Source organism: Mastigoproctus giganteus, chromosome 6 (assembly GCF_048544385.1).
Source record: "Mastigoproctus giganteus isolate SK-2022 chromosome 6, ASM4854438v1, whole genome shotgun sequence".
NCBI lineage: Eukaryota > Metazoa > Arthropoda > Arachnida > Uropygi > Thelyphonidae > Mastigoproctus > Mastigoproctus giganteus.
This window is the reverse complement of record NC_143580.1, coordinates 109,759,904-109,774,740: the sequence shown is the minus strand read 5'-3', so window position 1 is coordinate 109,774,740 and position 14,837 is coordinate 109,759,904. Positions and strand designations below refer to the sequence as shown.

General features: G+C 39.6%; 1 protein-coding gene across 1 annotated transcript in view; it reads right to left on the bottom strand.

The window, feature by feature from the left end:
• LOC150084505 (transcription factor 12-like) overlaps positions 1 to 14,837 on the bottom strand; it is a 288,229-nt gene that overhangs the window by 180,222 nt on the left and 93,170 nt on the right. The window lies entirely within an intron of this gene.

Genomic DNA, 14,837 nt, shown 5'->3' with positions numbered 1-14,837 from the left:
CGTAGAAGTTTGCCTTCAGCCAGCCATTGCTGGAACAAGCTTCCAACTGTTGTTGTGGAAGTGGATGGGTTGAATAAATTCAAAGGAGAACTAGACAAATTCTTGGAGAGAACAGATGGCTGAAGGAGGTTTTTTTTTTTTTTTGGCTGATGCTATATAAGCTTGCTTTCTTGCATCATTTACCATTACTACTAGTATTACAGGAAAACTAATATGCACGCTAAAACCTTTAGCCTTTATGACAACTTCTAGTCTCCATGGAACACTCTTCCACCAGTTTTTCATAAAATATCCTCTGACATTTTCTGCCCTTTGGACTTCAAAGCAGTGACCAGTTTCAGCTTTTTTTTGGGCAATCCCTCCTCAAGCGCACCCGACTATTCAGTTCATTGCAGAGGTTCTTTATAAGATTGTGGTCCAGGCTCTAGGCTGGCCAGTAACTCTTGGTCAGGTTCTCAAATAGAATCACAATGCAAGCAGTGTGACACAGAGCATTGTCCTGCTAATACAGGTATGGGCCTACCCTGATATGTTGCCACAACACAGGTAACAGATTATTCAGGACGTCTAGACAGACCTCGACATTCATGGCTTTGTCCAAAACAACCAATGGTCCCAAGGCCAAACTGCAAAACAGCCCCAGAACATCACGCTGCTTCCACCAAACTTTGTCTAGATGATAATGTTCAGCCAGTAGCTTTCTTAGATCATCCACCCTACCCAGGCACAACCATTGGAATAGTAAAATATGTACTGTGACTCATTACTCCAAAGTATCTTTCCAGTGGAATACAGTCCAAGAATGGCAGTTCTTAACACCAAGTTAGATGGATTCTAGCATTAGTTGGGGGACACATGTTAGCACCAGTGGCTTGTAGACAACTGCACAACTGTGCAGTTGTCCATAAGCCACTGGTGCTAACATGTGTCCTAATCATCTAACTGGGAGCCATTGTGCGTGCTGCAACATAAACCTGCATTCCAGGCAGACAATTTTTTTTATGTTCCATCAGTTTCAAAGGTATTCCAGGTTTATTTGATGGTTTCAGCAGCAGTCTACTTCCAGTTGTAGTTCACATCAATTAGCAATGAAATAAGAATTGTATATCAACGGTCTCTGTTGATACACAAATGTATGGACATTAATGTCAGGCAGTGTATATCATTATAACGAGCAAGGAATATGCTGGGAATAACAACTGAAAGCAGTTTGCCATGAGATGGTGTTAATTCCTGTTGAGGGAGGTGGAGGGTTTGATATTCATACATCCACTAAAACACATATGCAGTAATCTCACTAGAAGCAAACACTAAATATGTTTAGAAGTGAACACTGGAAATGTGTACACGTACACGTACACACACACACACACACACACACACACACACACACACACACACACACACACACACACTGACAAGGATGGCCAATTAACTGCTAAAACCTCTAAGGATATTAAAAGATGTTCTTTTCCTACAAGAGGGACATTATGAACACTAAGTTCCAGACAGTTTTCAAAGATTAAAATTACTCTTACTTTCAGGTTGGTCAAAACAAGTGACTCAATACTGCAACCTTCATACTGCTTTTGAAAAATCAAAAGCAGTATGAAATCAAATGAACACAAATTTATTTTTAATTGTGTTCATTTGATTTTTAATTATATCTTACTGTAATGTAAGAGTTGATTTTTTTAAATTTTGTTTTAATTTCTGGAGAGTATCATACGGAAATGTTCTACATATCATATTGAGGTAAACTTCTCTTATTCTTTTACAAATACTGATATCAACATAGAACGTATTCAGCATTATAGCTCTGGTTCATACTATCAAATTCGTTTTAATCTCTTATTGACTATTTCATTCACTTCCTTTCTCTCCAGGTATAACCTATCGATACACAATTATGGGAGATTTTATTAACACTAAGATACTCGGCCCAAGGTTACCATATTTCTTTTCTAAAGTATTGCCTTCAAAACAACATCGTTCCGAAGTTTGCAAGTGTTAATTAAAATCATAAAATTTCGGGCATTAAGCAACTAGCACTTGCCGCATCACGTAATATAGTTAAGCTTGCCTTAAGATCTCACTATCCTGATAAACAAAAATATCTTTCCCAAGTTAGGAACCTTCGCAACAAATTAAAAAAACTATCTGCATCCTAATTAAATTGGAATCATGACTCTGACCAGAGCAGCAAAGCAAAAGGCTCAAGCTAATGGGAGTGCTGTGGTTCAGGGGAGAACTGAGGGGGGCAGTTGCCCTCTGAATCACAGTCTATTAAAATGCACTGTTTGCTTGATGTTTGCGGAGCAGCCGGGTACGGGACATGATACTGCCAAGGGGGATGTCTTTGTGTGTGCACGATGTAAGGAGTGCAAGGAAATCAGGCGACAACTCAGCGTTGTTACGGGCCTTTATGAGACCTTGAAGGACAGGGTGGATGCCCTCGAAGGAAATAAATTGAGGGGCCCATCAACGCCAGAGCTTGCACTTGGTCATCAGGCAACACAGGGGCAGTCCCCTAGGCAGAATGCGCTGGTCCCACAGGAACTAGTAGTTGTTGGTGACTCTATTGTCAGGGAAACGGGGAACATGCTTTGTAAAAAGGATAGGTGGAATAGGACCAGGGTATGTCTGCCAGGGGCAAAGGTTGATGACGTTGTAGAGCGGATATCATCTTTTAAGGGCACAAAAGGTGATATAGTTGTACACGTTGGCACTAATGATATTAAGAGTAGGAGACCGGCGGAATTACTTAGCAAGTACAGGTCACTGTTGAAAAAAAGCCGTGAATTAGGGTTGAACTTGAAAGTGTCTGCAATTCTGCCCAGACACGATAGGAGGGAGTATATGATGAGAGCCTTGTCGATCAATTCGGCCCTGGAGGGATTGTGCAAGGCTCAAGGGGTAGAATTTTTTTCAGCCTGGACTGTACTTGTTAACAGGAGAGATTGCTTCTACAGGGATGGGATACACTTAAATAGAAAGGGTGCAAGAATTTTTGCTGATGCTGTCGAGGCAGTGTTAGGTGGGTCGGAAAACTGCTAGTTGGGGGGGATACAAGGACTAATAGATTAACAGTAGCCACTGGCAGAGGTGGAAGTGATTCTTGCACTGCTTCTATTCAAATGAGCAGAAGTCTGAAAAACAAGATGCAGGATATTTCAGAGACTGCTGGTAGTCATTGCGTTACAAGTAAACACATGGGTTGTGTTAGGGTAGCTAAGAATAGAAACAGGTGCATGTATACCTGCGTGTACACCAATGCTAGGAGTTTGGTAAATAAATTTGATGAATTTGAGGTATTGCTCAAAACATCAAAGGCAGATATTGTTGGGATATCAGAGACGTGGTGTCACACAGATATAAGTAATGCGGAACTGGAATTTGGGGAATACAATGTATATAGAAAGGATAGACAGGACAGGAGGGGTTATGCTATTAATTAAGAAACACATAAAGTCAAAGGAAGTGAAGCCAGTTGACATCGATGGACAGGGCAGTGTCGAGTCAGTTTGATGTGACATAAGCATAGGGAAATCAAAATTGAGAGTAGGAGTGTGCTATAGGCCTAATGACTCTGATGAGTATAATAATATATTGTACAGGGAAATAGAGTGGGCCAGTAAATCAGAGAGTCTTATAATGGGGGATTTTAATTTCCCAGATATTGACTGGAATTTGTGGGTTGGTCACTCGCACACTAGCAAGGCTTTTGTGGATTTATTGGATGATTGTTTTCTACATCAGCATGTTCGTGAGGCAACAAGAGGGAGCAATACTCTTGATCTGATTATCAGTAGTGATTCTTCATGCATTAAGAACCTGCAGATAAATGAACCACTAGGTGGCAGTGATCACAGTGTGTTGAAGTGGGATTTACTCAAGGAGGTAACTACCATCAGAGGTAAAGGGAAGGGTTTTTGTTTTCGTAAAGGCGACTATGATGGTCTGAGACAGTATTTAAATTCTATACAGTGGGACCAACTGATGATGTTACCAACAGCAAACTCAAAATGGGAAGCATTCAAGGAACTAATCTTGGTGGCTACCAGGCTTTACATACCAACTAAATAATATTGTTCAAGGTTTAGGCCTAAATGGTTGTCAGATGGACTAATGAGACATGTGGCAGAGAAGAAAAATGCATGGGATACATACAAATTAATGGGTGACATGGAAGCCTATGATAGATATAAGTTGGTCTGTAACCAAGTCACAAAGGAGATTAGGCAGGCAAAGGCAGACTACGAAAAATCCTTGGCAAAGGATGCAAAGAAAAACAGAAAGGAGTTCTTTACATACTTGAACTCGAGAAGGAAAGGGATGAATCAGATTGGTCCACTGGATATTGATGGTTCAACAGTTGAGGATCCTGCTCAGGTGGCTAACAATCTAAAGGAGTATTTTGCATCTACATTCACGCATGAGGAGTTATTCAGGAAGGAGAATGATGTAGGTAAAGTAAACATTGGCAGTGAGCTGGATGATTTTGTAATAACTGAAAGGAAAGTGGAGGAGAGATTGTTGAGGATAAACATAAAAAAGGCACCTGGGGTGGATGGGATCTATCCAGTTATATTAAAGGAGGCAGCAAAGGAAGTATGCAAACCCCTAGCCATAATTATGAGAGCTTCTTTGGGCTCAGGGGAGGTACCCATAGACTGGAGATGTGCAAATGTAACCCCAATTCACAAAGGAGGATCAAAGGCTGACACAAGTAATTATAGACCTGTTAGTTTAACTTCTGTTCCAGGTAAATTAATGGAGGCACTGGTTAAAGAAGCACTGCAGGATCATCTAGACAAGAATTCAGTTATAGCTCAGACGCAGCATGGTTTTGTTAAGGGCAGGTCTTGCCTGACCAATTTGATTGGATACTATGATGTAGTCACAAAAGAACTGGATGCAGGGAATAACTTTGATATTATATATTTGGATCTTAGAAAGGCTTTTGATACTGTTGCACATGGAAGACTGCTGCACAAATTGGAGCAGTGTGGCATTGGAGGCAAATTGCTGCTATGGATAAGGGGATGGTTGAGTGGCAGAAGACAGAGAGTGGTAATCAATGGACACTGCTCAACGTGGACTAATGTTATTAGTGGAGTTCCTCAAGGTTCAGTGTTGGGTCCATTGTTGTTTTCGGTGTTTATGAATGATATTGATGATGGGATATCAAGTTTAATGTCTAAGTTTGCAGATGATACAAAGGTTGGCAGGGTCGTTAAGGACACTACTGACGCTATGCTGCTGCAACAGGATCTGGAAAGGTTGAACAGATGGGCTGAGAGGTGGCAAATGAAGTTTAACATTGACAAATGTAAAGTACTACATATGGGTAACAGTAACCCCAGAGCAATGTATCAACTCTGCAGTACTACACTGACAGTGGTGGAGAATGAAAAGGACCTGGGGGTAATTGTGCAGGCAGATATGAAGTTCTCTGAGCAGTGCAGACGAGCTGCAAGAGTAGCTCATGGTGTCTTGTCAATGATATACAGGAATTTTTCTAGCAGGGATAAGGAGGTGATTATTCCCTTGTATAAGGCAATGGTTAGGCCACATCTTGAGTACTGTATACAGGTCTGGAGGCCTCATTTCAAGAAGGATGTAGAGCTGCTGGAACGGGTACAGAGAAGGGCAACAAGATTAGTAAATAGAACAAAGGGTTGCTCTTACGAAGAAAGGCTTAAGTTTTGCAAATTACAGAGTCTGGAGACTAGGCACCGGCGAGGTGATCTGATAGAGGTGTATAAGGCTTTGAATGGTTTGAGCATGCTCAATGCCAATGGGATTCTTCATCTTTCTCAGAATAATCACCTCAGAGGGCATAAATTCAAATTGAGGAAGGACGGATGTCGGATAGATGTGCGGAAATTTGCCTTTGGCCAGCGGGTGGTTGGTTGGTGGATCCGACTTCCATCACTTGTTGTTGAAGTTGATAGCCTAAACAAATTTAAAGCTCAACTGGACAGGTATTTCGAACGAACGGAGGGGTGAAATGGGAGAGGGTTTTTTTTTTTTTTTTTTTGGCTGATGCTGAATAAGCTTGCTTTCTTGCATCATATGCCTCTACTAATGCTAATGATAACAATTGGTCTGTATTGAAGACCTGCATAGATTTGCGACGTGAAGCACAGGCCTCAGAAATAAAAAGACAGACACGTTAACAAATTGAATACATTATCGGGAGGGTCAAGACAGGTTGATATGAGTTCTAACACATTGCCGCGAGCTTGCAACCAAATGCATGAGTTGTGTGACGACCCTCCCACCTCCGACGCACAATGGTCTACCACAGAATACTCCAGTTAGTTCGAACACCCCCCCCCTCAACATTCAACAAACCAACAGGTTACAAATCTTTCCTCGTATATGCTATCGCAAGACTAGATTTCACTTTTATCCACAGGATTAAATTACAATTTACCACCTCGAAAACTACCTAAAAAACAGTGCGTAATTGATACTGAATTTGGACTTCATAATGTTCCACAAAAAGATTTATTTATTTTATTCAACAAGTTAACCAGGTGGTGAATAACATAAAAGGATCGCGACTTCCTAAACTGAATACACGACAGTTCAGCTTTACGTGAACTTCAGGTAAATAGAGACATTATTATTCAGAGGACAAAGGAGATACAGTGGCAATACTCAGTAAACCTGATTATATTAATAAGTTAAGTCAGTTGTATCAGATACCTCCACTTATCCAGCACTATTTTCAATAAATATAATAAAATGTTAACCATGTATTGAAAAAACCATTACATTACCATGGCTCAGTTAAAGAAATTGAAGGCCAGAACATACAATATTTCTGCACTTTTTGGTCAGGTAAAATTACATAAGACCAGCTTTCCTATTTGGCCTATTGTTTCCTACAGAAACTCTACATTGTCATCCTTGGCCACACATGTATATAGCATTATAAAACCCTTTAGACAGGCGATACAATTCAGGATTAAGAATTACGATACACTATTTAATAACCTTAAGGACTGTAGACTTGGTGGTAATGATAATTTATTCTCACTAGGTGTTACCTCGTTATATACGAATGTAAATGTTGAATACACATTAGATATTCTTTGGGATATGTTAAATAATAACTCAATACCGCTTAATTATATGAAGCTTCCTATTAAGGAAATTTTTCACTTATTAAACTCTTAGTTGAAGCTAACTATATCACCTTTCGAGACAAAGTATACAAACAAATTTTGGTTTGCCAATGGAATTAAGCCTGAGGCTTAATATCGGAGATCTATCTCTCAATGATTGAATGTATACATTTGACACCTTTTCTACCCTGTATTACATAATATGGGAGATATTTAGGCGATGTTCTAGTCATTACCGATAGTAACACTATCCAAGACATTTTACATTCATTCTAGACTCAAATTTACATTGCAGAGGGAGAATACAGATACTAAGTCATTAAATTTTTTTTAAATTTCACGCTTACTCGGGACATGAATAAAATCCAATTTAACATCTATCGTAAACCTACAAACATTGGTATGCTTCTGCATTATAACAACTATCACCCATTCACCTACAAAAGATCGATTATCTTTAATCAATTTCTCAATGCTTATAAATATTCAACGATGGAATCTGCTTTGGGCTCAGAAATACAAAGATTAACCAGCAGATTCTTAAACAGGGTTTACCCATTTGCTACAATAGACAGAATTAGGGTACAAGCTAAGGATAAAATACCAAAAAATACACCAATCAACAATAGTAATATCAAAAAATACTTTATTTCTGTCCCATATGTTGAACAGTGGCACAAACAACTTAACAGATTCCGAATTTAAAATTGCAGCCAGGCCAATACAGAAATTACACACTATACTGAACAATTGCTCAGTCCTCTCCTCGTTCGCAACACAAATAAATGACCTAGTATACAACATTTCTTGTGGTGAATGCGACTCTTCTTATCAGGGTTCTACGCAGTTTCCTTTGAATTTTCGTGTTAATCAACACGTGGCTTCAGTTCATGCTTCTCATTCAGCAACATCAGAATTAGCCTTTCATGCCGTTACTGAACAACATACTTTTTTATTTAAGTATGCCAAAATATTTAGTGTCCAACATAATTATACAAGACTAATTGCAGAAACTGTCGAAATTAAATTACACGAGAATTCTGTTAATGTTCGGTCGCCATATTTGATCTTCAATGTGTGGACCTTTACGTGCATGCGCAAAGACAAATAATCACTATTTAAGTTTCAGGTTTAACCCGATTCGGTAATTTTCATTCCTGTGATCACGACATACGGTCGTAAAGCATTGTCAGCATCAGGAAGGAAAATCGTTTTGCATTTTCTTTTGTTAAATTAATTTTTTACTTAATTTTTAATTGTGTTCATTTGATTTTTAATTATTTCTTACTTTAATGTAAGAGTTTCAATTTTAATTTCTGAAGAGTATCATATGGAAGTGTTCTACGTATCACATTGAGGTAAACTTCTCTTATTCTTTTACAAATATTAATATCAACGTAGAATGTATTGAGTAATATAGCCCTTGCGACCAGCTTACTGATATTTTTCAGCTAATCTGCTTCCCTGGCTGCCTGTACCTCTCCCTCCCCAACATGGTTACTTATTTGGTGTGGGACCACAGGTTCCTACTCATGGTAGGGTAGTCTTGGGGGTACTGAGGTCAATCCAGTTTTATCATGTCGGGGCACAGAATACTGCTGTCCTGACAGTTATTAGTTCATCATCTGGGCATTGTGGGAAACGTGGGTGATTTTTAACTACTGATTGTTATTTAATTGCTGGGGGGGGGGGATTGAATTGCCATTCTTTGAATGGCAATTCAGAATACTTTCTGCACATTTTGAATACTTTCTGTGTGAAAGTTGTAAAGGCTTTATAATTTTCCTCTTCTATAATGAATAGATGTTCTTCTCCCCTTGGAAGGGGGCCAATCTGTGCTATTAGCTGTGTTCTGGGGATGTCATAAATTATACATTCATATAGAACATGTGCCCAGTCTTCACTCTCGCCATGTCAGGGAATGACCACCGCATATCCCGGAGCAATATGGCCTTAGTTGCTAATGCTCCTAAAAAAAAAAACAACAACACTCTCGCCACAGGTGCAATTTGGGTGATCAGTCAGCCCTAAGGAGGTTACTTTTGCCTTTAGGGAGCCGTGACCTGTCAATATGAATGTTGCAAGAAGTCAAGGAGCATACCACTTAGGCAGCTTTGGGCTGCCTAAGTGGTATATAAAATAGATTACTGCCACCCATGGAAAAAATCTTTTGGTAACTAGACCTCTGGTTTCCTGCTCCCATTTTGTTTGCCATAGCTCATGGAGCTATGTGGCTATTCTTTTTCTTTCAGCCTTGATGGTGTTGGCTGTGTCAAGAGCTATCCCCAGAAAATCTGTGGGTATGCCTTTTTAAGTCTATAATACAAGCCACTTTTGGCTACTTCCAGGTAAAGTGGGAGAGCTCTAGCCAGCAAATGCAGCACAGGTGTGCTCACTGTGAGACATGCTCTGGTAATGGTATTGTGCCTTGTATCGATTCTAATTTATTCCTGTTTCTTACTATGGCTGAGTAGGTTGTTTGCTATTTGGTTTTTAGAAGCATTAGCAACTAAGGCCATATTGCTCCGGGGATATGCGGTGGTCATGGGCTCGAACCCCAGTCTAATCAAGATGTGTGCTACCCACTGCTGCTCATGCGCACCTGGCTATGGAGGCGTCGGCCGAGCAGGTGAACCACGCACCGGCTCCATAGGTGATAAAAGGTAGGAACATTGCAAGGTATATGACTGCCAGGGTCTTTCTTTTGAGCTTCCAGTCTGATTGACTGATCCTGGCAATCATACCTGCATAATTTCTCACTTTCTTTGCCAAATAGGTCAAATAGGGATAAAAAGTTAATTTAGAATCAAAAACCACTCCAAGATATTTTAGTTCTGTAACTATTTTTATAGTAGCTGTGTTAATTTTAATTTGTGGATGTCTTCTTATGTCTAAATTGCCTTTTAGAAGTATTTGTTTGTTTTTTTCAGGCAATTTGAGAATGTGCATTTGTGCCCACTCCTGCAACTGCAAGAGGGTAGCATTTTATCTTTGTTCTACAACCACACCTTTTACAAGGAAAATCATTAAGATTAATCTGGGCCCTATGGAAAGGCCAGGCTTTCCATAGGGCCCAGATCCAAGGACAAAAATTCATCCAGAACAATGTTCCAGAAGAAAGGGCCAAGGATTGAACCCTGTGGGCAGCCTTTATTCACAGGGTGTGTCAATTCCTGGAACCTTGTACACACTGAGACACTTCTGTCTGTAAGGTAGTTTATTACCTTATATAGGTTTTGTGGGGCATTTGCCTGCCAGAGTCTCCTAAGGACACTAGGCCACCAGAGTGAGTCAAATGCCCCAGCAAAGTCAATAGAGATTGCCAGCATATATTTTTCCTCTGAGTTTTTAACTGCAGTCAGTAGGTGGTGCATGGCATTCTCCATAGAGTTGCCCTGCTTAAAACCATACTGATTGTTGGAATGTAAACCTGCTTCTGTGTAGCATTGGGTAATCTGGTATATATTAGTCTTTCGTATATTTTCCCTAGTACAGGGAGTAGGGCTATTGGTCTATATGATTTGGGATCAGTAGGGATTTTTGAGAATTAATCTTAATACACCTTTTTTGCATATTTTTGGGAATATACCTTCTTTCATACAGTTATTATATAGTACTATTAATTTGTCTGGTGCTATTTCCACTAATTTTTTGATAATCTCAACCTCTAAGAGGTCAAACCCTAGGCATTTATTGTTTTTGGTTTTAGATAGTGCTATTTCTAAGTCTTGTATAGTAAACGGAGGTTCAATATTGGCATTGTCATATCAGTGTTTTCTTTTATAATGTCAAGCTGGGTGGTGGAATGATCCCTAGTTTTGTATAATACTGTCTAGGATGTTATTTACAGAGTCCATCCAACACAGGGTTGGAGTTCCATCTGGTTTGACAGTAGTTTCTAAGACATCTCCTCTTGGCAGCTTGTTGGTCCCTATTCTGTAGACAACTCCAAGGCTTATTGTTTCCAGTGGTTCCCATCAAGTGCCCCCAGCATTCCTTTTTCTTGTCCCTTATGAGGGCTGTATACTGATTACTGAGAGTTCTATAAGAATCTCTGTGTATCCACCTCATTTTGTGGCCAAGATGTTCTGGCTCTTTGAAAATTTCTGCTTGCCCGGTGCACCTTCTCCTGGTACAGTCAAGTTCAGGGCACCACCAGGGGACTGCCTGCTTCCTTGGTTTTTTCCGTGGGATAGACAGGTCTGCTGTTTTTGTTAAAATGTTTGTCATAATCAGTGCTTGCTCATCTGGGCTACAGTTGCCTGATCTAGACCACTCATTTTCCTGTTTTTGCAGCTGATCTGCTGTATGTTCTGCAAAAAAACTGCCAGTTTGCCTTTTTGAGGTTATACCTTTTGATATCCAATAAGGAGCGTTGGGATGTTTACAATTGCCTGTTTAGCTTGAAGGTAATGGCTTTATGAGCCGATATGGTTCAGACCAGCCAGACAAACTAGTCTGTAATTTTATAAGCTATTGAATTGGTGGCAAGAGTAACATCATTGTCACTCTCCCACATGGTACTGCTAAAAGTTGGGAGGTTATTTGGTTGATTTAGCACTTGAAATGGTGAGGTGGCTATATAGTCTGAAAGTATCTGGCCGTTGTGTGTGCCTGCTCTGTCTTCTGTACGGTTATGCCATAAGGCTGACCAGAAGTTGACATCAGCACACACAATGATATTTGCAGTAGGTAGCAAGTCTTTGACTGCTTGTAGGTATTCAACAGCTGGATTTATATCTTCACCTGGTATAGAAAATAGTGAAATAATGTAAAACTGTCCGACAGCACTGGTGATATGGGCACGCACTGCCACTTGACAGCAGAGGTGATCCACCTTTGTGACTGTAAGGTCAGTATTTTTAACTACTATTACTGTAGAAGGGACACCTGAGGTGTATTCTATTATTTTATAGCCCATTGGGTATCCTTGAACCCTACCCATATGTGTGTAGGGCTCCTGGAATACCAAGATATCAATATTTTCTTCCAGTTTGATCTGATCTACAACAGATCTTGCTCTTTGAGCATTCAATTGGATGAGATTTAGAGTCCTAGTTACATTTACGTTTTCAATCCGGCCCATAGTTGGTCCTAGATTGTATAAGTTTTACCTTTTTTTTTTTTTTTTTTTTTAAATAACAAGAGCATTTATTATCCCTGATGCTATGTGCATAATCAGTCAGCCATACTGCTTTACAGGTAGCACATTTTGGCTGCTGATTTTTATTTTGGCAGTTCTTGTAATTGTGGCCAGTGACTGCACAGTGGCCACAGACAGGAGACTGCAATCTCTGGCAGTATGACCATATTTATAACAGTTAAAGCACTTTTGTACAGGAAAGAATTCCTTGAATTTATGGCTGGTCCAGCCAGCATAGACTCTTTGCTGTCCTTATAGGTTTTTCCAAATTCTGGATGACACTTCCACAATGATATTGAATTGTCCATTTTTGTTTTTGTCCATCTTTTTAGGAGAAATTTTTTGGCAAACTCATCCAGTTCCATTATATTGATAAAGTTTTTGTTGTAGAAATCCAACACAAGATCTCTTTCCAGAGTTGTCTCAGGGATGCCAAATATAATGATGTTGGGGTTCCTGCCCCTTGGCTTTTCTGTTTGCAGTCCCAATTTTACTACCTCTGGGTTGGTTTCAATGTTTTTAACATACTCTTTATTTGTTACTTCAATTAAAACTCCACTATCTTTTATTTTTCTCATGTTGTTCACTTTTATTTCTTTCAAATGATGTTTTAATTTTGTCATGACAGTATCCCTGACTGCCTCGCTGGATTTGTATGTAGAGTCAGGATTAGCCTTTATAATTATTATGTTTGTTTCTTTTGCCTTTGGTATTTCCTTATTCTTATTGTTGGTTTGTTTAGCCTGTGATGAATTTGCTTTGGTGGCCCTTGCTACTTGGGCACAAGTCAAAGTATTTATTTCTTTATAATTATTCTTCTCTTCAGTCAGTTTCTACTTTTGCTTTCGATACTTTGTTTTCTGTATTAAGTTAAACCACTAGGTTCCAAAACAGACCAGCAGTTCACTATCTGCAATCTTGTTGCAGATGTAATCCTATTTGTCTGTTTATAAAGAAACTCTTCTAGGAACAGTTTCATAGGCCTGATGTAGCCCAGTGGTCAGGAGCAAGAGTGCATAGCATGCATTCCTTGAGTGGACCGGGGTTCAAGCCCGTGACTACTAAATACGATAAATATTTGTATTGACGATTTATTGTGAACTCTACTGACTTGGTTGTCATGCCGGAGTATAAACAGAAAATTTAATTTCTTTAATTTGTCTTATGCTCTATTTGATTTATAAGCTGAAATTTCCTCTCCTCCTCTGTGTTTGTTACCTGTGGCTCTAAATTATCATTCTCCTTTTGATCTGTATTTTCTACCTGGTTTTTGCCATTTCTAGCCCTTTTTACACTAAGGTGGCAAGATTCTAAGTCTTCATTTATAATTTCTTCATTGTTTAGCACCTCTATCCCACAAGCAGGCAGGTCCTTCAAGTCAGGATCGCGATCGATATTTTTTATTTTTCAGTTTTTTTCCCTTGAGCTTTGGTCTTTGCCAGTCATTTTGTTGTTACTATAATGTTCCTTATATCCAGGGGAGTAATTTAAGGTATATTTTATAGTCATCGGCCTATTAAAACCCAAAATGCAATGTTTTCCCGTTTTGGCAAGAAAACAGGTACTCTTATACGCAAGTATATGTTTAATCTAAGCTGAAATTCACATTTCCACTCACAAATAACATGTATCCAACTATTTTGATCAACAAATTTATCCCAATTTTTGGAATTTTGAGGCATTGCAATATTGAAATCTGCAATAGTAGGATCCCTACTGCTAATGCTGAAACAATCATACTGCACGTAAACGAATTCAAAAAACCAACAATAGCTAAAAACAACTATAACTAACAAGCTTTCCTGAATAATACTAGTTGTTTTCATCTGTACACAACATGAAGAATCCAAGTTCCATGGTTTTGGAAGCTGGAAAATCCAAGAAATCCTCCCTGTCGCCGTCAGTCACTGCATGCCGTTTACATCAAGCGGAGCTTCTTACTGATGCACCTCCATGACCGCAGCACCTTCCCAGTAAACAGGTAAGTGTAAGTGTATTCAGTGTCTAACGGCACCAGGGGTTTCCCCCATCTCCGCGTTGCTTTTATTGTGGGTGTACCAGTTCACTGGGAAGGCCAGAGATTTAAAAGTGTATGGATTATGGAAGTGTGGTGTTTTGTACCGTTGTTCCTCTGGCCATTTAGCCGCTAGACCTCTTCTGAGGCCCAACGTTGCCCCACTTACGCCCCGTGGAGGCAGACCAGGTACCCGATAGTCTTTAGTTCACTCTGGCAGGTCCTGCCACCTAATTTCCTGAGATTTCAGTAGCTAGGACCTTAAAAAAAAAAAAAAAAAAAAAAATTTTTTTTTTACACATATATGTATAGATATATGTGTGATAACTCTCGATTGCGTAGGGTGATGTCGCTTGAATAAGGATAGACCGAAATATGGGCGTAAGTTAATTTGGATTCATTGAATTTATGTGTGGGGGGAATTCGCTTGTGTAAAGATAGAGAGGGGGGGAGAATGAAGACTGGGGGGGTTAAAGGAGGAAGGATAAGGCCAATAGAGTAGGAGGCCTCAATTTGGCGTCAGCAGGGCATGCCCATGCCC